Raw genomic sequence first — 27,368 nt, 5'->3', positions numbered from 1 at the left:
AATGAAGTTCAAACCATTTTGCTAAATTTTCTAAACAATAGGGGTTTTCGACCCAAAATACCCTCAGATCAGGCAAAGAAAACTGGATTGTTCCAAACAGATTCATTTGAAAGACAGTGGGAAAATAAACAATCAGAATTCTTTGGTGCTAGACTATGAAACTTCAGACCCGAGAAACTAACCGATTTTATCCTTAAAACCAAATTTAAAACAAGCCCCTTAAGAAAGGTCTTCCTGGTCTTAAAAGATGCTACAGAGTCAACCCCTCCCTCTAAAAAGAGAACATGCTCCACAGAAGGACTATACATTCTTCTATGAAGCACAACAAACAAAATTCACGACAGGGGCTTCATAGATCTGTCAATAATAGCCTTTACTATTAAGCAACTCAATTTTACTCGTGTTACCAACCTGAGAACACAAGGCAGGACTCCGCAGTGTTAAGATGTCAAATCCGAATTCTACAATACACCCAAATTTCTGCAACATTAAACATTATTTAATGAGGGTGTTACATAAAGTGGTGGAGCACAGATGGTACCTTGGCATGCGGTGAAAGCAACACCAGTTACTACCCATGCTCAAACTCTTGTAAACCACAGCAAGCTCAGGACGAAAGTAATTTTAACAGAACGTAGGAAGGGGAAAGTTGTATTATTTGGCACACAACATTTGTAGAACGAGAATAGTAGCAAATAGGAGAGCAGTTGCCAGGTTTACCATAAGCAGTGTTGCTCACTTATCAATCTGGAATAGCTAAAAAGGGCTGACACCTTGCTGGAATTCTTATATACATATAATTCTTGGCACATTATAAGTGTTTAGGCATTCAACAGTTGATGTTGCACCAAGGATATTGTGCTGCATAATTAAATACTTATAAGGTCCCAAAGGCGAGACCTATTGGCTATGCCAATGCTTGTTACAATTGTCCTTGTACCTCTCTTGCTGCTTATAAGTCACGTTGCTGGCAAACTGTACATTTTCTATAGAAACATCTTTCTCATCACTCTACGATAGGCTGGTAAGTGGCTCACTGTAGTCCTGAATCTCCTCTGCTATTGTGAGTATGTTTACAGTAGTCTTTCTAAGGGTAGGACCTCAGCTGGTTCATATAGAACATCATTCTTGTTTCCTGTGTGGCACCTGTGAGTACCCAGTAATTTACTTCTGAAATCTTCTACACAACCTTACATGGCATGCACCACTTAAAGCTTGTTTATAATGGGCTTCCTCACCAACACCTCCTGTCTCTTCCATTACCCAATCAACATTGCTATATGGTCATAATCTCCCTTCATCAGCTCTTTGCTTACCTAAATGATTTTCTTCACCTTACCCATGAACTGTGCCATTAGCTTCTGGAGGCCAGTAACATAGTCCACCATGTCTTTCTGGTGTGGTTTGGAAGTTCCTTCCTAACCTTCTGTGAATAAGGTGAGTGGGGCATAAACTGGATGCCCAAACAAGTGATGGAATGAATTGAACCCAACTCCCTTCTTTGGAATTACCCTGTTTGCAAGTAAGAGACATGGATGGAAAATATCCCTTATTCTCCGGAGGTGCTCTGGTACGTTCCCATCCTGCTCTTAAAAGTCTTCTTAAAGCATCCGGCTAACCCTTGGTCTGCAGGTTGTATATTGTGACAAATTGAAAGTGGTGGGTTAAGCCAGTTTGACCTCGCATCTTTCATGTAAGAGGAAATTAAATTCTTTCCCTGGTAGGAAATGACCATGTTAGGAGATCCAACCTGAAAAAAGATTCTTAATAGTGCTCTCGCTACTCCCTTAGCGGTTATGCTCCTCAATGGTGTCGCCTCAGGGTACCTAGTGACAGGACAGATGAACTTGTTGACTGATGCTGACAATGGGATCAAATTTACCAACAGTGCCCACCCACTTAAATGGCACACCTGCTACCTGCAGCGACACTTTTGACACTGTGATCTTCCCTTACCTTTAATTTGGCACGTATGACAGGTCCTGCATAACCTCTCTGTCCCGGGGCATTCCTGACCAGTAAAACAATGTTCAACTTATCCTAAGTCTTCCTAATGAGCCATAGACATCAAGAAGTTCCTCTGTACTATGGGAACTTGTAGCCTTATCTTGCTCCTGGCTCAGGATTAACAGGCTCACTATAAAACAGTACCTCCCTCCAGCCAATGTAACTTTTTCAACCACTCCCATGCATACCTGTTCCTGGGTTCCCTTCAGAGGTTCCACAACAGTAGCACACTTAAATTGTGCCTAACTGAATTCCTCTGAGGTTGGTCATCAAGCAGCTAAGAAACCCTACAGCTCTGACAGTGGCTTAGAATCCAGCAGGTGGTGTGCTTCACGTGCCTCATCCTCCTCTCTGTCTGGAAAAGGGGCAATGGGCACCATGACCTCTGCATTCTTAGAGTCTGCCCTGATCCACTTGCTACCCTTCTCTGGTTGCTGCAAATCTGGGAATGTCACAGTCTCCCATTGAAACAGAAGTGCAGCCTATGCTATAATCAGCACTGCTGATGCTTTCCTAGCCATGTGGGCTTCTGGCCTTGGTACTGATCTGGGCACAATTTAATTTTTGCCCAAGAAACATGCAGCTCCCTGTTTCTCTCTACTCTGGTGAGCATATACTCCTTATCACCCCCACTCTCTACGAAACCTCTACCATTGTCACTTGGGAGAATCTCCTCCGGTTTGAAATATTTTCTCTGTAAGAACTTTGCTTCACAGGACTATACCCTTCCTCCTCCCTTTCCCTCTGTTATCATATGTCTTATTGTGGGTACAAGATGTTTCACCTGACAGTCTGTCTCTCGTGTAATTCCCTTGCTTGTGGGACCTTTAGCAAGTAACCCCTGTGGGCGTGAAATTAACCTTCCCTTCCTTCTTTGTCTTTTATGTTACTATCTAGGGACCCAGTTCTGTTAGTGTCTGTGTCCATCCCTGGATCCTTGGGAATAGTCCAGGCCCAAACCATCTGGTTTGGAACTGTCTGCTATGAATTCTTTGCCCCTTTTGGCTTAAAACTATGCTGCTCCAGCCCTGTGCTAACCACTTGTCAGCCAATACTGCAAGTTTCTCTGGTTCCCTCTCTGTCAAGTCAGACTTTGATCCCCCAATTGAAGTGCAGCACTTTTCTCTGAGTCGCTATGTAACAATTAGTTGGGTAAGAGATGGAAACTCCTTTACCTCTATACTTTTCATCCACTCATTCCAGTCACACAATACACCAGGTATTAAGATTTCAAACAAAACATCATCCTTTCTCTTGCTTTCCCTATATGTCTGAAGATATTGAATTGGCTTCAACCCAAACAGTGTTATCGGAGATTAATTTCTTCTCTCATAGTTCATCAGATCTGATAGACTTCTAGCTGCAGATTCCTTACCTTAGAATTTTCCTCAGGCGTCAGACTGCATCCCAACTTTTTTTGTGAGCAGTACCCCAGCACACTAGTCGGGGGCGTCCTTCGGCTCCACGTGACATAACTGGCGTTATCTGCGCCTGAAGTGATGTGCACTGTGCCACCCTAGTGTGCGGACATCAGTTCTTTACTTTCTGCACCCATCAGCTCAGATCCTGAGAGAGCTACCCACAGTCGCTTTTTGACGGTCTTTTTCAACTTTTTGTTCAAGTGTTTTTTTAGACTTATCTCCTGGTGTGGCAGAAATGTCAATGAGGAAGGCTGGATTCAAGAAATGCAGTGCCTTCCACCGGCAAATGTCGGTAACGGACCCGCACCTCGTCTTTCTCTGGTGTCTTAAGCTCTACCACGATGCCAAGACCTGCACCGATTGTCTCGCCATCCACCCAAAGGACTTGAGGGAGTGGTCTCTCAACCTCCTTGTTGCTCGACTTGCGACGGTCTCAATCCCATTTGAGAAGAAGGTCCTGGGATTGGTCCCAGAGCCATTGGTCTACGTTGCAGTTTAAATTGTCCCACTGCGGTAAGTCCTGCGAGGAGAATAAGAACAAGAAGTCGAAGAGGTCTTCGACTTCACCCCATCTGTCGAAGTCATCCGACGAGACGAGGGAGCATTGTCACTTGAGGCCTGGCTCCACGGTTAAGCCTGTGCCTGGGCCGTCTCCAAGTCTCCTTGAATTTCTGGGAATCTGAGCAACCCCCGCCCATTTTATGAGGCCATGCACCTCATATTTTGGTGGCCTGTCCCCTCTGAACCGTCTGCGGGCCCCGCAGATTCAGGAGGAGCCCCACTGGTTCCCCTTCAGCAGGTCCCCCCCTCAGCACCAGTCGGGCCCCTTGGATCCAAAGATGGGCAAGTTGAACCACCTCAACTTTCCCCGGCACGGGTCCCGCTGTCAACACTCACGGTGGTGCTGTCCCCATTCTTATCCCCACTCTGACACAGAGCCAGAAGGGCGTCGTCCAACGCAGACTCCGTCTCCGACTAAAGCCATTCCCTCCGGGACAGAGACTGAGCCCTATTCCTATCGGCTACAACTTGGGGAAGATTGGGAGGTGCCACTGGACCTTAAAGAATACCAGCCCGTAGACCCCAATATGTACTCTTGTGAGGATTTTGCAGATGCCAGTGGCCTGGACACTTCCACAGATACTGGCTTGGTCTCTCCTCCTACCATAACTACGGAGGAGAGATCCTCATTTACTATGGTGGTGAGGAGGCTGGCCGAGGTCCTGGACCTTATGCTAACCTCTGTGGCTGTCAAGACGAATGTCTTGAGGGAGGTGCTACAGCTGGGAGTCTCCCCATCCCAACCACTCCTACCATTTACCAAAGCCCTCACGGAGTTCCTACTCGGGGCCTGGTCCAAGCTCAGGCTCGTGTGAACAGGACAATTGCCTGCCGCCATCGCCCGCCCCATGGGACCCCTCTTTCCTCACCCAACATACCACCCCGAGAGCTTGGTGGTCCAAGCCTCCACTTCTAGAGTAAATCCTGGTGCATTCCATTCCACCCCAACGAATAGGAAATCCAAACGGCTGATCACCTTAGGCAAGAAAAGGCTTTCTTCCCCAGGCCTGGCATGGCGATCTGTGAACACTGCATGCCTTTTGGGCCATTACTCCCATTCCCTTTGAGGATTTGGTTGCGCAGGTGCTGCCTTTGGTCCCAAAGGGGTCCAGGGCCATACTCTTCCAAGCTATGGCTGAAGGGAGAGATGCAGCTACGTTCAGAATCCGATGTGGGCTGGATACGACCGACTCGCTAGAGAGAGCGGGTCCTTTGTCAGTGGCCTTGAGCTGCCACACCTGGCTGACGATATCTGGCTTTACAGTGAATGTACAAGCTTTGCTTATGGACATGCCCTTTGATGGCTCCCTTCTCTTATGACACAAGGCTGACTCAGCCGTGAAGCGTTTCAAGGACAGCAGAGCTACAGCCATGTCCTTGGGCATTTTCGTGTCCCCCTGTCAACACCAGTCTGCCTTTTGTGGCCACTGGAGGGGCTTTCAGCCACATGGAGACAACACACCTCCCCCTCCCATCTAGCCCACTTCCGAGCCGCTAGATCTACTTACAAGAAACACATTTTCAATGAAAAGGCTTCCGTTTTCAGAACTCAACTCGATCATGCCAAAAACAGACCCAGAGAACTGTTTAACATAGTTCGAAATCAAACATCTTCAGCCCCCTTAAGCAAACTGCCTCAACCGACAGATGTGAGTAAATTGCCAACTTCTTCGCGGATAATATCGCCAATAATTGGTCCCACCCAATCCCCCAATTGCCGCTGACATTACCTTCTTACAACTGATAAACAATACATCCTGGCTTAATTTCCATCCTGTGACTGAGCTCGAAGTCTTTCATATCATTGCCAAACTTAAGCTGACCTCACACACCAAAGACCCTCTCCCCTCCAACCTTGTCCAAGACCTAAACCACATTATTGCCCCCTACTGGACCACTATCAACACATCCCTTTCCACAGGATGTGTCCCTGACTCCCTTCAACTCAGACAAATTACGCCCATTCCTAAAAACCTCACTGCTGACCCTAATGACCCGAACAATCTCCGCCCTATCTCTAACTTCTTTCCAAAGCTCTTGAAAAATGTGCTCTGCTACAATTGGATAAACACATTAACAATTTTTTTTTTGAAACCGTTTATTACAAAACTCAAAAAATATACAAAGATGGGCCTACAACCTTCCGGCCGGCCGCTAGTAAACAAAAGGAGCATATGATACACATTGTAGAGCGCGCGTTGCGGCTAAGGAAGATGCACAGGAGTTAGCAGCGTTGATAGCCACACCTTCCGGACCCCACTGTACGGTTTCATTTTAAACTGAAATAACAACCAGAAAAAACAAAAACCACAAGGCAATCTACAATCAGAAATAGCAGCATGTGCTCCCCTGAGAGGGGGACCCTACCAATCCATAGGAGTATCAAGAAGGGGAAGAGATCAGGGTTAGGGCTGGGTAAAACTCAATGCCCGGAACAGGGAAGATGGGTCGGCTACGGGGATGGGGCAGGCGACGGATCGGGCAATAACGGTGGAGTACAGATTCCCCCGCGGTAGGCGTTCCAGGGGCCCCAGACTTTCACCCATGTCCCAGGCTTACCTCTCGCAACATACACCACCTTTTCCCAAAACATGCACCAATCCATATGTTCCTTCCAGGCCGAGACAGTCGGGGACCTCTGAGATCCCCACAGTTGAGCAATATCACGCTTGGCCACCATATATCCCAGAGTCACCCACCACGTCTGTGGCGCCGAGTAGTCGGTAGGTTCCCACACATTCAACAGGCATCTCCTCGCTTCGGGCAGCAGCACAACATGCGTAACCACACGCAGGACCTCATGCACACCACGCCAGAATCGCTCCACCTCCGGGCATTCCCACAATATATGCAGAAAGGTCCCCAAAGCGCCACACCCACGCTTACACAACCCGTCCACAGCATAGCCCATACGCAGAAGCCTCGGCCCCGTCATGTAGACTCTGTGGAGTATCTTGAGCTGGACGAAGCGAAGGCGGGCCGGTATGGCCACCTCTTTCGGGGAGGCCACCGCAAGGGTCCAGTCCTCGTCATCCAGCTCCAGTCCATCGGCAACCCAAGCCTCACGAAGGGCAGTCAGCAATCCCGTGCGGTCATTGATCAGTTTTTTGTAGATCAGTGAGATCGTGCTGTCCGGAACGTGTCCATCCAGCACTCTATCCTCAAGGGGGGAACACTCCGGGATGGATGCAACGTCCGGGAAGACGGAGCCCAGTGCATGACGGATCTGCAAATACCAAAAGTACTCCCTGCCATGCAAGTGGAATTCCGTCTGCAGCATCTCGAACGTTTTAAATCCTCCCCTCGTCCAGAGATCCCCCACCTTGCTAATGCCTATCATGTCCCACTTCTCGAAGCCCTTCGAGGTCCACAGGGAGCCCAACTGCTCGGACGCGTATAGTGGTGACGCCCGGGTCAGACGATCCTTCCACCCCATCGCCACATTAGCCGCGTGCCACACTCGCACCATGACACGCGTGGGGCCGGTCAGCCGAGCGTCGGGCGTGCTGGAGTAGAGCGCTCGATTATAGTCCCCACCCGGGAGTAGCATCTTATCCATTTCGAATGCCGGATTTAAAGCGGGCCCATACAGGCCGTGATTAATCGCAGCCAGCTGGGAGGCCCAATAGTATCGTTTGATATCCGGGAGGGCAATCCCGCCGTCATACCATGGGAGCGTCAGCTTTGCCAGGGCGATACGCGGCCTCCCGTCCCAGAACAGGCGGCGCTGCAAACTCTCCACCTCACAGAAGTAGCGCGCTGGGACGGGGTCCATAGTATTCTGCAAAGCGTAGAGGAAGCGCGGCAGAGACATCATCTTAAACAATGCCGCCCGGCCGAGCGGCGAGAGCGGCAAGCGCCGCCAGCGCGTGACATCTTCCTTCAGGCGCTGGAGGGGGGGAAGCAAGTTCCGATCATACCGGGCCTCCGGGTCCCGAGTAATGAAGACACCCAGGTACCGATATCCCTGCGGGGCGATCTGGATCGGACAGCCCCGCGGGAGAATGGGCGCCTCCCCAGAGAGAACATACACGCACGATTTAGCCCAGTTGATGACAAGGCCGGAGTTACGACCAAATGAATGCAAAACATCAACCAGTACTATAAGTGAGTTACGTGGGGAAGCTAGGTACAAGAGGATGTCATCAGCGTATAGGGATACGCGGTCCTCATGCTCGGGGGTCCAACGGAGACCACGGATGGAAGGCTCCCACCGCAGCCACTCTGCCAGGGGCTCCAAGGCAAGCGCAAAAAGGAGCGGCGATAAGGGGCAGCCCTGCCGCGTGCCCCGGCCCAGCTCGAACGGAGCCGATACTCTACCGTTCACCACCACCTGCGCCAATGGGCCCGAATACAGCAATTTGACCCAACTGATGAACCCTGCGCCAAAGCCAAACTTCGCAAGCATCGCCCAGATGTATGGCCATTCAAGCGTATCAAACGCCATGGTGGCGTCCAGGGATGCCAAAATGGCCGGCTCCCGTATGTACTGAACACGTGCAAGCACCCCATGCAAACGCCGCAAGTTAAGAGCTGTGTTACGATGGGGAATAAAGCCGGACTGATCCTGGTGAACCAGTTCGCCCACCACGCCGACCAGCCGATTGGCCAGGACCTTGGCGAGAATTTTAGGCTCCGCGTTCAGTAGCGAAATGGGCCGATAGGATGTAACCCGGTCCCGAGGTCTCCCCTCCTTGTGGATAACCACGATTGTAGCCAGACGCTGGTCCAGCGGGAGGGAGCCCACCGAATGGGCCTCCAGGAACATCGATCGGAGATGTGGTGCCAGCGTATCCGGTCTCAATTTGTACAACTCGATGGGGAGACCATTAGGACCCATGGCCTTGCCGGAAGCGACCGAACGTATGGCGAGGGCGATTTCGTCGGAGGTTGGAGCGGCGTCCAACGACACTCTGTCCTCCTCCGAAAGGGAAGGCAGCGCGATATCCCTGAGCAGGGTACGGGAATCCTCTTCAGAGCAGGAAGACACCGGGGAATACACCCCACGGAAATAGTCCGCGAAGCAGGAGACAATTTCTTCCGGCTCAGTAACACACACACCGTCTGTTTTCTCAATCAGCGGGACTACACGACTCGCTCTCTCCTTTTTGTCCAGCCACGCAATCAATTTACCAGCCTTATCACCCACATCATACAATCTCCCCTGTTGCTCTCTACTGAGGCCCCTGGCTGCCTCCGTGACGAGGGCCCTATAGGCCGCTTGCTTAAGTTGGAGGACATGCAATACGGCATCCGTCACCCCACTTTCTAGATTACCCTCCAACTCGGCTATCTCAGCTTCCACCCGGGTCACCTCCTCCCACTCGCGCCTCCGGGTGTGGGAAATAAGGGACAGGGCCTCTCCTCGTAGTACTGTCTTGAATGCCTCCCACAGTGAGACAGCCGAAGGCACGGACCCCACATTCTCGTCAAAGTAGCGCTGGAGGGATTTAATCAATTCAGCGCGAATAGTGGGGTCTCGCAAGTACCAGGGATTGATCGGGACCACCCTACCCTCACCCCTCGGAAAAAGGTCCAGGTGTAACAGGAGCGGGGAATGGTCCGAGATACCCCGTGCCAAATGGCGCACCTCTCCCACCCTCCCAACATAGGCCGCCGGGACCAGGACATAATCTAGTCGTGAGAGACTACCATGGGCCCCCGAATGGAAGGTATACTGTAACTGCGTGGGATGTTTTAAACGCCAGCAATCCACCAATCCCAAAGTGTCCAAAAGACCAGAGAGCCACGCTTGGGCCCGGGGGAGGTCCCTAGGGGGGTGACGATCCACAGTCCCGGAAACCACCGCATTGAAATCCCCCCCCCACCACCAGAATCCCCCCCCGGAAGGCCAAGGAGGAGGCGCCCCAGGTCCGCAAAGGTAGTCGACTGCAGCCCCGGTGGGACGTATACTGACACAAAAACCACCACTTTGCCCTCCATCCTTCCCACCAAGACCGCGTAACGTCCCCTGTCGTCATGGAGCACCTCATCAATCTCCAGCGGAAGCGAGTTCTTAACCATGATGCCCACACCCCTTGAGCCAGACGTAAAGCCCGAATGGGCCACTAGGCGATAGCCACGCCGATTCATGGCGCAGAAGGAGTTGCCAATGAGGTGTGTCTCCTGCAGAAAAACTACATCGGGCGAGATTCGCTTCAAGAACTGCAGGACCACCCCACGTTTAATCCTGTCCCCCAGTCCATTCACGTTCCAGGACAACAGAGTTAGTTCCCTACCCCCCATCATAGACAAGAGCCACCATTCGTCCCCCCGAGAGCACTATAGAGCTAGCACAATGATACTTTTGCCTTGTGGTGAAAACGAACAACACCCCCCCCATCCCTACCCACCCACCCCAACAAAACTCCCCCCTCCCTGCACCCCTGCATGAGCCCGAACAGCCCCCCCAACGTGCAGTGTGCCTGTCGCCCCATATATATAATAAAAACTAGCTAAGCCCCCTAGAGGAGGAGGGAGAACCCCCAAGAGACCCCACACAACCTCCATAGGAGGGGAAATTATACAGACAGATGCTTAATCGAGAGTGGCAACATTTTTGTCCAGAGTGAAGCCCAACATCACCCCCTCAGTCCCGATCCAGTGTGCCGTCTCCCCCCGCCGCCCCCCCTGCCCCCCAGGTCACGATCCCCAGACAGAGTGTCCAGCCAGTCTCCGGCCGCTTCGGGGCGATCAAAAAAGTGCGTGCGACCCTCTACCTCCACTCGCAACTTGGCTGGGAAGAGCATTGCGTATTTAAGGTTCAAGTCCCGAAGACGGCGCTTGACGCCTTGGAAGCTCAGTCTCTGCTTCTGGACCGCTGGGGTGAAATCCGGATAAAAGTTCACCTCCATGTTGTCAAGCTTAACCGGCCCCAACAGTCTGGAGGCTTGCAGGATAGCGTCTCTGTCCCGAAAGTTGAAAATCCGGGCAATGAGGGGCCACGGAGGGGCTCCGACCTTCGGCCTTCCCCCGGGAACCCTGTGGGCCCGCTCCACCGCGAAGAATTTACTCAGCCCCCGTGGCTGGAGATGGGTAGCGATCAGGTCCTCCACAAATAAGTCCGCCGCCGCTTCCTCCCGTCCCTCGGGTACTCCGATGATGCGGATGTTGTTTCTCCGGGCCCGACTCTCGGAGTCCTCCAGGCGCCGATCCATAAGCGCGCTCGCCTGACTAAGCCGGCGCACCTCTGTTTGTAGCGCCGCCACATCAGTAGTAAGGCCCGATGCGGTGTGGGCCAAAGAATCAACTCGGTCGTTGGTCTTGGAAAGATCGGCCCTCACCAGGCCAACATCCACGAGGACCGAGTCGATCTTCTGTGCCAGTGTGTCGAACCGCTGGCCTACCGAGGCCTTCATCTCGGCAATGGCGCCCATGACATCCCGCAGCGTCAGATCCGTGGGCAGGTCCGGGGCATCAGGAGGGTCCTCAGGGGATTTGTGCGGTCCGCCGGGAGATCCCTTCTGGAGGGTATAGCGGTCCATACTGTTGGCCTGATGGGTGGTGCCACGCCGGGTCGGCTTGGTCTTTGCCCGGTCTCCACCTTGTTTGGTGGCCATGGCCACTAGTCTCCCGGTCGCACCAGTCACGTCGTGAAGGGCAGGCAATCAGGGCCACAAGCTCCGGGGGGGGCCACCCCCGATCGGCGGGGTGGGTCACAGCCGGCGGGCAGGCCAAGTCTCCCAGCGAGACCACACCAACACAAAGAGCCCCGCGACCCAACCCTGCAGTGATTGCAAGGGGGTGCGAAAGCGAAAGCGCGGGGTGCGCGACTCGCCATGCCCGGCCCGCCGCTGTTGTTCACTTTGTCACTGGGTCACCCCTCAGCGCAAATCCGGGGTCTGGCGAGGAGAAGGCCGCAGACTTCAATCGGTGCTCACTCCGGTGTCCGAGGTCCGATTTGACAACGGGAAACGGGTGCCACCTCAGCTCAGGCTCACCAACACATTCCCCTCATCCGAGACAGGATAAATTCGGGATAGTCGTGGGAGGTTGCGGAGGTCCTCGGGAGCCTCGCACCTACGCGGCCATCTTGGTTGCGCGCTAGGCTCCTCCTCCACATTAACAATTTTAACTTACTTGACTCCTTTCAATCCAGCTTCAGAAAAGGCTGCATTACTGAAACTGCCATGCTAAATATAGTTGATGACAGCCATTGTTCCCTTGACAATGGTGAGTCCTGCTGACTCATTCTCCTCGACCTCTCTGCTGCCTTTGATACAGTCAACCACAATTCCCTACTTAACTCGCTCAAGACCCGCTTTGGCCTTAATGGTCTGGTCTTCAAATGGTTCGCCTCGTATCTCTAACACAGAAGACAACAATTCTAAACCAATAACTGCCTCTCAAACCCCTGACCCCCTGTGTCCCTCAAGGCTCTATTCTCTCCCGTCTCTCCTAAACCTCTTTATGGAACCCCTTACCCTCATTCTGAAACAAGCTGAAATCAATTATCACCTCTATGCTGATGACACCCAACTTTACTATAAAATTAGGTCCCACTTTGATATACTTCATCTTAACAATACACTAAGCAAGATCCAATACGGTTCTACTCCAATCATCTCAAACTAAACCCCCCAAAAACTGAAGCCATCCTCTCCTCTCCTCTCCAAAAAACAACAGGCTCCCCATCCAATCCTGGATCTCTGACCTTAATGCCCTCAACTGTTTGCTCTCTTTATCCAATTCAGTGAAATCACTTGGCAGCACCATTGACAAAAACCCAACTCTTCACGCCCACATAAAAAACTCAGCTAAAGGAGCTCTCTTCACTGTCCGTCATCTGAAGAAAATCAAACCCTTCATTCCACCTGAAGACTTCAAATGGGTTGTCCAATCTGTAGTTCGCTCAAACATTGACTATGGTAACGCTATCCTCACAGGAACCCATAGTATACCGAGCTCCACTCAGATCTGTGCTCCACTTAGCGGCCAGGCTAATCACTGACTATCAACGTTTTGACCACATCTCCCCAGCCCTTAAGGCCCTTAACTGGCTGCCTGTTGAAGGTCGATCCTCCTACAAGACAGCATGCATTACGCATAAAGCTCTCCACCAAAATACCCCGTTGTACCTCACGAACAAACTCAAAAAAGCGGGCTGCTCCAGACCGATGAGGAGCACTAATACTCTTCGTCCCCCCCCTTGTCAAAAAAGAAAGCCACACAATCACGGTCGTTCTCCGGAAATGCACCGAACATCTGGAATGCTCTCCTCAAGAATCTCCAATGTAACCCCTCCTACCTCAGCTTTAAAAAAGACCTCAAACATCACCTTCTCCGCAAGTATTGAGGTCCATAACCTGGCATCTGACCCTATACTCTGCTTCCCACGTCTTGATCTTACTTTATCTCACTCCTATCTCTCACCTCTCACCTCTCCCCCCTCTTTTTATCTTTTCACCTGTTCATTCTCTCCCTACCCCCCTACTCTCACCTCTCTTCCATCCACTACCCTTACCCCTTCCTCCAAAAATCTCTCTCTGTTCTACTTTTCCTCCTCTTACCCAATTTGGTTCTTCCCATCTATTCTTATCTAATTATGCCTCACCCGCAGCCCAGAATCTTTTTTTCTCCCACCTTCACTCTGTACGTAACTCTACCTGCGATTGTTGTTACTGTGTAAAATAGGCTTCCACAAGCGCCTTTTCATGTATATTGCTCTTTGCCCATTCTGTTTAATTTGTTTTATTTTACCTGTCTGAATGCTCTGCTATTTAAGGACTTTTCTTTGTCCTGTAATCTTTTTGTGCACATTTAAAGCGCCCTGATACCCCCCGGTCGAGTCAGCATTATAAAAACATTTCAAATAAATAAATACAAATATGGCCATGTCCTTGGGCCTTTTCATGTCCCCCTGTCAACACGAATCAGCCTTTTGTGGCCACTGGAGGGGCTTTCAGCCGCATCTGTACCCACCCTACCACAATTGCAAAAACAACAGTTGATGGACAGAATGCAGAACAATGTCATACATTCACCCCAGTACAGAGATCTGGGCCTAAATCCATCGTTTTTTTGCTCACCATGCCATTCCAGTTTGAAACCAGCCATAGGCAAAGCAGTCTTGACCCTGTGCCTCATGGGAACAGTCCAGCCCGAACTGCCAATCCAGGTCCTCCCTGGACTGGAACCAAGCATCCTAGGATCGGTTTCGGGGTTTCACCCCTCTTCAGCCAGGATAGCTTGATTCCAGTGGCATGGAGAGCACGGGACTCACGTCTGAGCATACCCGTCTCACTCAGGGTGACAAATGCAAAAACAACAGTTGATGGACAGAATGCAGAACAATGTCATACATTCACCTCAGTACAGAGATCTGGGCCTAAATCCATCGTTTTTTTGCTCACCATGCCATTCCAGTTTGAACCCAGCCATAGGCAAATCAGTCTTGACCCTGTGCCTCATGGGAACAGTCCAGCCCGAACTGCCAAGCCAGGTCCTCCCTGGACTGGAACCAAGCATCCTAGGACCGGTTTTGGGGTTTCACCCCTCTTCAGCCAGGATAGCTTGATTCCAGTGGCATGGAGAGCATGGGACTCATGTCTGAGCATACCCATCCCACAATGGCACGCAAGCTTCCCAGTCCCTGCGTGGCAAAGGACGCGGTACCCAGTGACAATGTGGGTCAGGCAGCCCGAGTTAGTCTTTAGCCCCACAGCAGCCGCAGCTTCCAAGCCTCTTTAGTTTGCCCTCTGAACACAATGGGCAACTAGTGGGCAGGTTGCCACACATTCACCTGTTCCCCTGAAGGTCAATAAGATGAGACAATGAGTTCTCCAGATTGTTCTAAGGGGCTACTCCCTCCCATTTGTGACCACCCCTCACCCATGCCACCAACTTCTGACAGGATGACGGAGGAACATCTCTCCTTGCACCGCCAGGAAATGCCACCTCCCTTGGCCAAGGGAGACATAGAGAATGTGCTGGCATCAGAAGTAGGTCGTGGTTGCTATTCCCACTAATGTCTGATGCCCAAGAAGGATGGAGGCCTTCGTCCCATCCTAGACCAGTGCCCTTTCAATTTCTTCCTGAAAAAGGAGAATTTGAAAATGCTCACGCTCCCACAAATCCTGTCTTCTCTAGACCCGGGAGATTGGATGGTAGCGTTGAACTTGCAGAACACATACTTCCACATCCCTGTCCTGCCTGCCTGCAGACGTTACCTATAGTTCACGGTAGGTCACAAGCACAGTCAGTTCATCGTGCTCCCCTTTGTCCTTACCAGCGCCCCTCTAGGTGTTAACCAAGGTGATAACCAAGGTGATGACGGTGTATGCAGCACATCTGCGGAGATCAGGGATGCCAACTTCATCTATCTCGGCAATGGGCTGCTAAAGGCGGGCTTGTCCCAGGCAGTCGTCTCCCAGCTCCAGACTACAGCGGACCTGCTGCACTCGCTTGGGTTCACTATAATTTTGCAAAGTAATACCTGACCACTTCTCAGATGATCCTTTTCATCAAAGCATTTCTGGACACAGTGCAGTTTTTGGTTTATCCTCCTGAACGCGAGTCAGGATATTCAGGCTATGATACAGATCTTCCAACCTCTATCCTGGGTTTTGGTGAGACTGACTCTGAGGCTGCTAGGCCTCATTGCATCCTGAGTGAGACACATGCCCGTTGGCATCTGTGTGCTCTGCAGTAGGACCTGAAGTTCCAGTGGGCATAACATCAGGGAAATTTCTCTGACATGGTCCAGATCTCAGAGGGTACTGCAAAAGATCTGCAGTGGCGGTTAACAATCTGTTTTTGGGTCAGCTGCGGACTCCTGTCCCTTTCCAAAACGGATCTTACAGTAGTGACAGATGCGTCTCTCCTGGGATGGGGGCGACTATCTGGGAGAGGTGAAAATCAGAGTCCTCTGTCGGAACCCATACTCCACATCAAGTTGCTGGAGCTCTGAGCCATCCGGCTGGCATTAAAAGCCTTTCTACCCTTCATTAAGAGAAGGCTAGTGCAGGTGTTCACTTACACCACCACCTACATGTGGTACTGCAGCAAGCATGGTGGGTTGGTGTCATGAGCCCTTTGTCAAGAGGCCATGGACCTATAGACATGGCTGTAACATCAGGACATATCCCTGGTGGTTCAACACCTGGCAGGCTCTCTGAACACCAGTGCGGAGAAACGCAACTAGATGCCTTGCGGATCACGAGGTGGTGCAAGGTCTCTTTCAGCAGTGGAGAGAACCTTGGTTAGATCTGTTCACCGCCGCCGTGAAACTCGCAATGTCCGCGGTTTTGCACACTGGAGTTTTCAAGGCGGCTCCTGCTTAGAGGTGCTTTTCGTCCCGAGTGGAGCTCAGGACTCCTGTATGCCCAGTGTTCTCAAAAAGATCAGGAACCACAGGGCCCAAGTCATCCTTGTGGCCCAGGACTGTGCTGGGAGAGGTTGTGTAATGGAAGCAAGAATGGTTTTACCATTTGTGCCTCTACCAAGCAGTCTAACCACAAATGCGTCTTAACCACGCATTTCTTTACCAGGCATGCCTATACCATGAAAGTTTTTGGTATAGGCACAAATGGTAAAGGGAAATGTGTCGCTAAGGGCCCCCACTATCCCGCCTCCACCGACAAACCCCCCCCTGCCCCCGCACTGTCCCTTAAACTACCACAACCCCTTCCACTCCATAAAACTACCCCGACCCCCTCAACACTTACAACTACCCATTCTCCTCCCACTGCCCTAAGGCCTAAACCCCTACACTACCCCGACCCCTCAGCCCCCCGCTGTCCCTTAAACAACCCCAACCCCTTTCACTGCCCTAAAACCTGCCCCCGCCCTAAAAACTAACCCAACTATCTGTTCCCCTCCCACTGCCCTAAGGCCTAAAACAATGCACCCTAACTTACACTACCCCAACCCCCCTGCACTGCCCCTTAAACTACCCCAACCCCTTCCACTGCCCTAAAATCTACCCCAACACCCCAGCCCTAAAAATGAACCATTCCTTCCCACTGCCCTAAGGCTTAAAACCCTACACCACACTGCGCCATCCCTTAAACTACCCCAACAACTTCCACTGCCCTAAAACTTGCCCGTACTCCCTTGCCCTAAAAACTAACCCAACTACCCTTTACCCTGCCACTGGCCTAAGGCCTAAAACCCGGCACCGTAACTTACACTACCCTGACCCCCCCCGCCCTCCCTGCACTGTCCCTTAAACTACTCCAACCCCTTCCACTGCCCTAAAATCTACCCGACCCCCTCCTACCCCTAAAAAACTACCCAACTAACCATTTATCTACCGCCTCCGCTTTTCTGTGACTGCCAGATCAGCCTTCTCTCTTCTAGTCCGCTATTGTAAATAGGTTCCTTAAAGGTCAGTAGCATTTTCCCCCAACTCCCTTTGTAATGCCTCAGTGGGACCTCAACTTGGGAAACTGCATTAAGAACGCAGTTGAAACCACGCGTGCCGTATGAACGCTAGCGTTACCATGATTGCTTTTACCACGCATATTCCTTTACCGTGAATGCCTCTACAGTGATTTCAGTTGTAAAGGCATATGCGTGGTAAAGGGTGTTAGCGCTCTTGACTTGGAGATAATGGGGCAGTGGTGGGAGGTGTTGGAGACTTCCTGCCTCCGTGTTTCCTCCCTGCCTGCGGCTTGTTGTGTAGTCTTTTGGGCAGGGCTGGGGTCGGGTCGTTTTCAGGCCTGGGGGCTGGGATTAGGGCTCAGGGCTGGAGGTTGGGGTAGTTTTTAGGGCTGGGGGGAAATTTTGGGGCTCAGGGTGGGGGGTTGGGGTATTTTTAGGGCTGGGATCAGGGTAGTTTTAAGGAGTGGGAGCCGGGTTTTAGGGCTCAGGGCCGGAGGCTAGAGTGTATCCTTTACCACTCATTTACCTTACCAGTCATGCCTTTAGGACGAAATTTGTAGTAAAAGCATGTGTGATAAAGTCGCACTCTTGGTAAAGACCTCGTTGTTAAGGCATGCAAAGTAATCGCATGTGTGGTTCCATCATACAACCCCTTAACTTGGTTCCTACTTTCCTAATGTGCACTCCCTTTGAACCGCTTCATTTTTATCCTCTTAGGCTCTTCACCATCAAGACGGTCTTTCAGGTGGCAATTACATCTGGCCTGGAGGGTCAGTGAGCTACAGGCACTGTTGTCCCAGCCTCCCTACATCTTGTTTTTCCCCCACAAACTGGTCCTTCGGACTGGAGCGTCCTTCTTGCCAAAGGTTGTCACCCCATTCCATGTTGGCCAGTCCGTTACTTTGCCTACCTTTTAAGCTCTGCCTCATCCCTCTAAGGAAGAGGAGACACCCCAATGGCTGGACCCAAAAAGAGCGTTGTCGTTCTACCTTGACCGCACAAAACAATTCCGGGTGGACAATCAACTTTGTGGGGTGTGTCTGGGCCAAGAAAGGGTAGGCTATGCAGAAATGAACCATTTCCTGGTGGATCGTACTTTGCAATAAAATCTGCTACGCATTGCCCAAGAACCAACCCCTCGAGGGTTTGCGTGCTCATTACACCACAGCTAAGGCTGCGACCACTACGTTAGCACGGGGAGTCAGGGTTCTTGACATTTGCCAGGTAGCAACCAGGGCCTCTCTGCGCACGTTCACTAAGCACTACTGTGTGTAGAGTCTGGTCTGTCGGGATGGGCACTTTGCCCGTTCAGTCTTAAGGACTTTTTAGTGTGAATTGTTTTCGCAGACCCACGTAAGGGAAGGTATTGCTTGGGTATTGATTTCTTTTTTTTTTCCATCATTTATTTAACAAACAAAAATCTGGAAAGTACTGAATATAAATAGGATCTGAAAAGAAGAATCATTTATGTTTGTGGAGAAGGTCCTTGAGGCACCTATTTGGCATACAAAATCAAGGGGGAATGGATCATTTGTACGAGTTACCAGGGTTCAGGGGTAGTGTCCGTCTTAGAAAACCCTCATTCACGTAGACAGGTCGATAGGCGGTATATCTTGATTCACCGTCCTGGTCATATACGTGACAGCATCATCATTGGGTTTCTTTTATGCTTCCTCCACCTGGAGGGAACCACTGGTTATTTCAGTAGTGATCAGAAATAAAAGTGAGGGTGCTCAAGTGAGGTGAGTTGTTTAAAAGACAGTCATCATGCCACCTAAACTAAATCTTTATTCAGTTTGGAGCATGAGAAAAGGTAAAAACAGTGTCGTGCATGGTGGGACATGCTATGAGCCCACTGCACTGATTAGCCCAGGGTGATGGTCGACATGTTTCAGCCCTTTAGTTGCCCATGTGGGTCGGGGGGCTTTCGTCAGGACCTAGAATGTGTGAGGGAGATGGATTTTGTCCAAATCCTAATTTTAGTTCTGAGAAGGTTTCTCTGAACAGAGGTCAAGAGTACCTAAAGTATAATGTGAAAAGAAACAAAAGGAGACAAAAAAGAATAATTCTAATGCGTAAAAACAATGTCTCATGATGATGGTAATCACTTTTCAAATTTGACAAAGTGTACACTATAATAAAATATAAGAAAATGGCAATTCTTTAGTACTTTTTAGGATTTTGCATATGGAACAACTTCAGATTGCGTTGTGAGTAGCGTTATAAATGCTGTATTAAACGTGCCACCTGTGTGTTGATATGCGTTTTTCATGCGTGCGGTTCGTGCGCCAAGCGGGTAGCATCTAACAAGTCATGGTTGAAGCATAAGTGCAATCTAGGCACGTAGTTGGTAATCTGGCAACATAATGGGATAGCGCTGTAGCTTAAGATGCTGGGGTTGCGGAGCGTTCATATAGAGGCTTCATGTGGGTACGAGTTAAAGTATAAACTAAGACCCGTATGCATTCAATGTCTAGATGCACTCGTGAGGTGGTGTATAATTAATATGTAGCTTAAGTGACCCTGCTGTAACTTGAAAAGAAATTTGTGGAGGCGTCAGTGTTGCGGAACGTTTGTAAAGGCAATCTGTATAGCGGTTAAGAAAATCAATTGGTGCGTACCTCGGAGAGTCCTATTACGGACTCCTTCAGGAGTTTGCTGGAGGTGCAATAAACTGTTGCAAGGTTAAGAGAGGGGATACAATTCAATATAAGTTCAAAGTATGATACGTTACGGGTACTCCTCAGGCGATGTAGTCTCTATGCTCTTCGTACCATGTTTCACAGCTTTCCGTAACTTGTGCTGATGCTGCCTTCCGGTTCCCGGGTTTCACTAAGGGCAAGGCTAGATTTCCATTAAATGACTGATGAAAGTGAAGAAAGACTGGGGACGTTACAGAAAAATGTAACCCACGTTTTGTTACAAAAATTAAAGTAGCTGTAGTGTAATACTCAATTTCTTAAGAAAATTATTAAAAACGATACAAGGGTCCACGGAGTTAAAAAGAGGCGAGGGGGTTAGGAATTAAGCCATAGATTGGTTGTAACTCCCATTGGGAATGATTTTCTCATGTTGTCTCTATGAGAGTTATAGGTGATCATGTGATGCTGAGCCAGGGAATATTTTTCATTCAAACCTATGAGGTTAGTTTTTAGGCGGTGCACCCATCTTTGTTCCTTTTCAAATAGTATTTTCTCTGTGTTTTGGGTGATCCCCGTTAGGGTTTCAATGATGATCCAGCGAAGGTCATCAACAGTGTGTTCTTCAATGCTCATTTTCGTGGTTCCTCTCCTACACTTCACATTGCTCCTATGTTCACAAATCCTTTGCTTTACTTTGCGACAGGTCATGCCAATGTACCTGAGGTTGCAAGGAAATGTAATCATATAGATTACATGTGTCGTGTTGCAATTAGTGTGTTGCCTCATGGTCCAGTTTAAATCAAATGTTAGGTGGATTGACTTTGTGATGGTGGTTAGTTTACAAACTGAGCAGTATCCACAGGGGTAATGGCCAGTAACTGGCTGCATGTCCCATAGAGTGTTGTTTGTTCACCTTACTCTTGTTTCTCGAGGTCGTGTATGGACTAGGATGTCCTTATAATTTCTTGTTCTCTTGTTGGCAAATCCCGGTTTGGGCCAGTCTAGTTAGCCTGAGGTTAGTATTCGCCAATTCTTATTTAAGATCTTTTTAACTGTGTTACTCGCTATGCTGTACGTCGTGACGCAGGTCACGATATTGGGTGTAGGCGTCTTGGGTGATGATTCTAACAGACTCTTTCGTGGTTGGTTCCTAGCTCTCTTCTGGCATTTCTTCACTGTTTAGTTTGGGTAATCTCGTCTTGATAGTTTGGAACAGAGATCTTTTGCTTGTGTCTTATACTCTTGTCAGTTCACTGCAGTTCCTTTTTAGGTGGAGGAACTGACTGTATGATAAGTTTTCTCTGAGCGGACGTGGGTGGAAGCTTTTGTAGAAAAGTAGACTGTTTTTTGCAGTAGGTTTGAAGAAGGCCTTGGTTTTAATGGTGTTATTCTCCACGTATATGGTTAAATCTAGAAAATCTAGTTGTTTTTTGTTTGCAGTGTAGGTGAGTTTTAAACATTCATCCTGTGTGTTGATCCACTTGTGGAAATTTTATAGACTGTCTTCTGTGCCTTCCCAGAATATGATGTTGTCTATGTCCAAAACCGTATTTTAGACAGGATGGGGTTGTTGTTGTTCTGGATAAACGTTTTTTCGAATGCACTGACATATAGTCTCGCCACACTAGGGGCAAATGTGCTCCCCATGGAAGTTCCGTAGCATTGTTGGTACAGTGTGCCGTTGTATTCAAAATAGTTTTCTGTAAGGGCTAACCTGCAGCACTCTAAGACGAAGTGTCTTGGTGTTTGGTGATCCCAAAGCTAGTCAAAGAGTAGTTCTTCCAGTGTTTTCATCGTCTTTTGTTGGGGTAAGCTTGTATACAGGCTTTCCACGTCTAATCCTACCAGGATCATTGTGTCATTTGTGAATGTTTCTTCTTCCAGGAGGTTAAGTAAGTCACGGGTTTCTTTTAGGTAAGTTGGTGTTTTCTGTGCCATGGGTCTTAGATAGTGGTCGGCAAACTGGGATAGTGACTATTAGGAAGCCGAAGGGATCATCGCGTCTTCTACCTCCCTCATCCTTGATCTTCTGCACCTATTTCGCATCAAAATGTCTCGAAAGAAAAAGGAACAAATGGATACAATCAGCCCTTCTCAATTCAAAAGACAAAAAATATTCTCATCTGACAGTCTTGAACCCACAGTCTTAGTAACATACAAGATTGCATCTTTCTTAGGTGGAAACCCTCAATTGACTATCATTTCAGGGAGCGATTGATATGAGTATGCTTCATGACAACTAAGAGAATTTTTCTGAAAATGTAAATAGAACACAAGATAAATTGACAGTAAAAAAGAAACACTGAAGAAAAAATAAAATTGCGGCACTGATTAAAAATCCAATACACAAGAATATAATATAAAGTGCCATTTGGCCACCATGTGAAATAGTAGTCTTTTTACTTCTAGTAAAAAGAACTTGAAAGTTCAAGCTCACAATTATTGTCAAAGCATGCACTTTGAAAACAAAAACAAAGTAATGTGACCAACGGCTTACAAATATGCTTGCAAGAAAATTAATACAATGTGACAAGGATTGGGAAGGATACAGACTAGTTCTATCATATCCTATCAAATTTGATAGGAGTCAACTAGAAACCATCGTCTGCAGAATACATTTTTTTATGATAGAGTTTCAAGATCCATACAGTGGCACACAATGAATTCGAAGTCTAAGAAATAATGTGTACTTATTTTTCCCGATTATGGCTTATTATTGCTTTAATCTAAGAATATTAAACTGCATGTGACAGCATTTTACACTTAAAATGTGCTGGTGATTACTATACCACAGAATGCCACTGTTCTATTTAGAAAGTATTTTCATCTAGAGATCAACAGAATATCAGGCCAAACATGCAAACATACAAGCCTTGTCACCTTTATTTCAACAGAGTGTAAAAATACCAGCCAATTAGGCATGACAAAGCACAAATAAATCTGAAAATAAGCGTCACAGAAATTGCAGGACCAGTGTGATTGTAAAAAGTGGTTGCCAGAGAATTGTGACTAGCACTGTGACTGTCCTCGTCAAAATAAATGTATACCTCTTACTAATCTTTCAAGTACAATTGTATATACATAAGATTTACCATCAAACTATTTCAATGCTAAGACAGAGTTGCCCTAAATAAAACCGGGTCAGTTCAGTTCTGCCTTAACAAAGGAAACATATTTTAATGAAGTAGGAAATCCATCCATTAAAGTGCATCTGAAAATACTTTAGAAGTGCTGCTTCTACAGCGGCCCATGAAAAACAAAAACATGGTTATTACTTGGATCAAATTCTATCTTATAGAAGTAGCAAATATGTTTATCATTGAAGAACACTCAAATTTAAACCGGTATTCACAAAGTGCAGTGCTTACGACTCTGAACATGGGCGGGAGCTCAGGTAGAAAATTTTGATTTTTTTTTTTTAAATCACTTTCTTTATGCCTCCATTTAAAAAATCTCATCCTTTTTTCATGGCGGGCACAGTAAACTATACAAATACTTCTTTAGACTTACGGCATAGTCAAAAGTTAAAGCATTGCAAACCAAATGTACTGAACTTGTACCGGAAAGTTGAATTGCTTTTATCGCCAACTACATCAATTGATGCTGGTATTGTTAATTAATTCATGTAAACAAATAGGGTAGATGCAGGTGGTGCTACCTTACTCTCTTTTAAAGAATTTAAATATTCAGAATAAACAACTCAATAATGCCAGAGTATATTCTCATACACCTATAGTACTTGGGTATTCCTCACAATACATCAACACATGAAATAGAATTAGGGAGCACAACACAACCCTACGAAAAATAATTGAAAAGCTATGCCCACACTATCAGATTATATATGCTTTGCATGTGTAAAGCTTTCCCAGTGTTAGGAAATGCAGACTGTGGCAATTCAAGCCAATTCATCCCTCAACCAGCAACATTTGGAAATCGACTTGCCCTTTACCAGTACCTATCTACTGCAAGTCAAAAAAGATGTTCCATGCAAAAGGTTGGTTAATGTCACATACCAAATCAATTTGTTCCTGTAAGTTAAAACAGTGGTAATCATTGCCCAAGACCCAAAAAATACTAGGACTTTTGAGTTTAAAGTCTGTATGCAGCCAAGTGAGGATATCTAAAATTGTTTGTAGTTTGAACACCAGTGAAATCTGCTGAGCTAAATTATTTCCTAATAAATGCTACATTTTCATTTAGGAATGAAACATCAAAAGGCATCAGTTTCTAATTCAGGCACATTATTTGTCTCTGTAGTATGTCAAGTATGCCTTTAAAGATTCTGGCAGAGGCAGACTCATAATTTTTTCTCTGACTAAATTCGGAGGAGGTTCCTCTGGCTTCAAGGTTTCAGTGTGTTCTTTTTCCTCCTCCTCTTTGTTATCCTCCTCCATCTTTTCATCATCATCACTGTCCAGAGGTTGGGGAATTAGCTGATTCCCTACAAACACATAGGTGCTAATTCTACGCCTATGACACCTTCTTCTCTTTCGTTTTGGTGGTGCTTTCTGAGGGATACCCTTGGCTTGCATTTCTTCATTAATGAAGTTTCATAATGTACAGCGGATGTAGATTTGGGCCAAGTCTTGCAGATTTCTAACAGCACATTCAGATAATCTAACGAAGTCAGCCTTGTTGTTGTCATTCTTACTTGGTTGCACCAAAGCAGCAAATGACACAGCCAGGATATTTTTACTTTCCCAAGTGCTCTGCCCAGTTCTCTAGATTTGAGTTAACTGATCTTCTATAGGCATGACTAAAATGCCTCCAACTTTCAGTAATATTTTTATGTAGTTCTCGTGGTCCTTCTGCACACCAGCTCCACAGTAGATCCGATCATACTGATGACTGTCAGATGAGATCTCTAGGCAATTTCCTACCACAAAGGCTGGTTCGCAAAATTCAAACTTGTCAAAGCTATCTGTATTTTTGATGAAACTCTCTAGCTTTTCCTTTGCCTACTCCACTACATCTGAATGAAGTTCAATACCATGATTTATGCCAAAAGGACCTAATATTAAGCCCACCATCGTGCTCAAATACACGGTCCCGCTGACCAGGTTGTGGAATGACAATCCAGGCTGAAGCTTCCGTGCTTCCATGACTTCAGAATATATGCAAGGGGCTGATAGATGTATATTTCCATGCTTCCAGGCCAAGTCTGTGTACGCATTGTCCCTGTATCCTTCCATGTAATAATCCCCCCGGTCAATGGCTCTGGAAGCTTGCGCCACTCTTTCAGTACGAATATACTGTGCTTCTTTCAGGTTGTCAATTAAATCATCATTGTCTTCCCCATCGCTTACTGCTCCCCATATCAAGTCATATGGATGTTTCAAATAACTTCAAAATCCATTAGTAGGTCTGTTTAAAAAATTCAATTCATGTCAGCCGTGTGATTTTCCTTATTTCAACAATTCAGCAATGTGCCACCTTTTCCCTGGATTGCCTGGCCGCTCCACGTTACCTGTAACTCTGGCGAGACGTAAGCATGTCAGGCCATGACCGGGGAAAGGGCTCCAGCACCGGCACCCCCTGTACCTCAGCTCTCACGGTCGAGATGAAAAACATAATCCTGGGGACTTGGGTATTGATTCTATGGTAAGGAATATGTGGCTAGAAGTCTCTGTGTGATGAACAAGTTATTTACCTTTGGTAATACCTTAGCTGGTTGAGACTATCTAGCCACAGATTCATTATCGACTCACCCATCCTCCCTCTGCAAATGGATTTCTGGGGACAGGGCTGTTCCCCTTTCAGTGCCCTAGTTTTACACAACAGTGGTCTGTGTTCTTCGTGACTCTGCGCTCCTGGTGTGGAAAGTCAAGAAAATAAACTGATGTCAGCACGCTGAGGTGGTGCCTATATAATCACCGCCGCCAACGCCACACGGAGCCCCACGTTCGTACCCAAATTTGCTTTCTGTTAACCCAGAGCCAAATGATGCCACCTACCGGCACACCGGGGTACTGCTCATGAAAACGTTTTGGATCTAGTATGACGCCTGGGGAAAATTCTAAGGTAAGAATTCTGTGACTAGATAGAGTCTCAACCAGATAAGGCGTTATCGAAAGTAAGCATCTTGTTCATTAGCCACAGAACTTCTCCCTCTGACAGCTGTATCCTCCATACACAAGCATCTCATTAAAACAGCTGCCTTAGATATGTAATTTACAGACTGTCATCTGCAAGCAATCTCAATGCTTATAAATCATTCCAAAGTATTCTGGCATTGCACATATATGTCCACAAGCTGTTTTCAAACACATATTTGCACAGAATCGCTTTTCCCAGAAATAGCGGTCTCTGCTTCCTTCCTGAGGGTATCTTTAACAAAGTCTATCCTTTTTCTCTTTCTCTCTTCATGTTTATTTTCGTTCTCTTTACTTTTCCTTTTGCATCTCCTGTCTCCTCTTTCCTTTCCTCTTTGAATCATTCCTCCTGTATCTCCCGCCTCCTTTCCTCTTGTTCCAAGTATGCTAATCGCAACTTCTACTTCTTAGTCTCTCAAGCCTTAGCCTTTTGCCCTAACCTTCTGTAACGCCTACTTAAAACACTCAATGGAATAATCCTTGGATTTGGTGACACTGGTACCCTTGAAATCCAGGGGTCGGAAAATATTTTGGGGTTAACCGAAAGCAAATTTGGGTACAAACATGGGGTATGCCTGGGAAAGACCTGGGCTAGGAGCACTAACAGCACTCCCTGCCTGGGTCCTACCAAGGTACCTTATCTAGAGTACATCAGTTGCTTCCCCAATGCCCGGTTTCTCAATCTAGCTCATACCAAATCCCATGAGATCTTCCTATCCTTGATGCTGGTTGCCCTCCACTGTCTCTCTAGACGAAAATCTCTTAGCTCTTATCCCTTAAAGCTGTGCATGAAAGAATAAGCTCTGCTGGGGCATCCTCAACCTTATGTATTCTAAATGAACATTACTGGTGACAGTTGATGTCAAAACAAGCAAAAGATTGTGTGTCACAATGTGAAATCTGTCAAAAACAAAGTACTGTTCTCTTGTGAGCCCCCCAACCACAATTTCTGTTGGACAAATCAGTGCATGACTTCCAAATCGTGCACTGCACCACGCCTGTGCACTTCAGTCCATAGATAAGTACCCATTTATTATGGTAGCAGTTGACTTGTGCTCAAGATTCATATTGCCTTCTGAAATCAAGTGTAAAAAGTGCTGAAAATGATCTATTCCATTAATTAAAATCTGGTTAGGATGCTGTGTTCCTTATTGAAGCACCGGGACGCCTTTTTGAGGCAGCTGTCATGCTTTATAAATAATAGTTTATTCATTTAAGGTTGTCGTCCCAGAACCATGTCACACTCCTTCCTTCTAGGAATACCTCCGCTTTTCTGGCAAGATCTCTGGTGATCTCCCCTCACCACTGGCAGATCACAG

General features: G+C 47.9%; 1 protein-coding gene and 1 pseudogene across 2 annotated transcripts in view; one reads left to right on the top strand and one right to left on the bottom strand.

Annotated features, from left to right (window-relative positions):
* Positions 1-27,368, top strand: part of TBC1D31 (TBC1 domain family member 31) — an 834,080-nt gene that overhangs the window by 520,340 nt on the left and 286,372 nt on the right. The window lies entirely within an intron of this gene.
* Positions 24,199-25,654, bottom strand: LOC146830836 (protein-L-isoaspartate O-methyltransferase domain-containing protein 1 pseudogene; annotated as a pseudogene).

This window comes from Triturus cristatus, chromosome 5_1 (assembly GCF_964204655.1).
Source record: "Triturus cristatus chromosome 5_1, aTriCri1.1, whole genome shotgun sequence".
NCBI lineage: Eukaryota > Metazoa > Chordata > Amphibia > Caudata > Salamandridae > Triturus > Triturus cristatus.
Note: the sequence above shows the minus strand (reverse complement) of the source record. Positions and strands in the feature narration are given on the sequence as shown.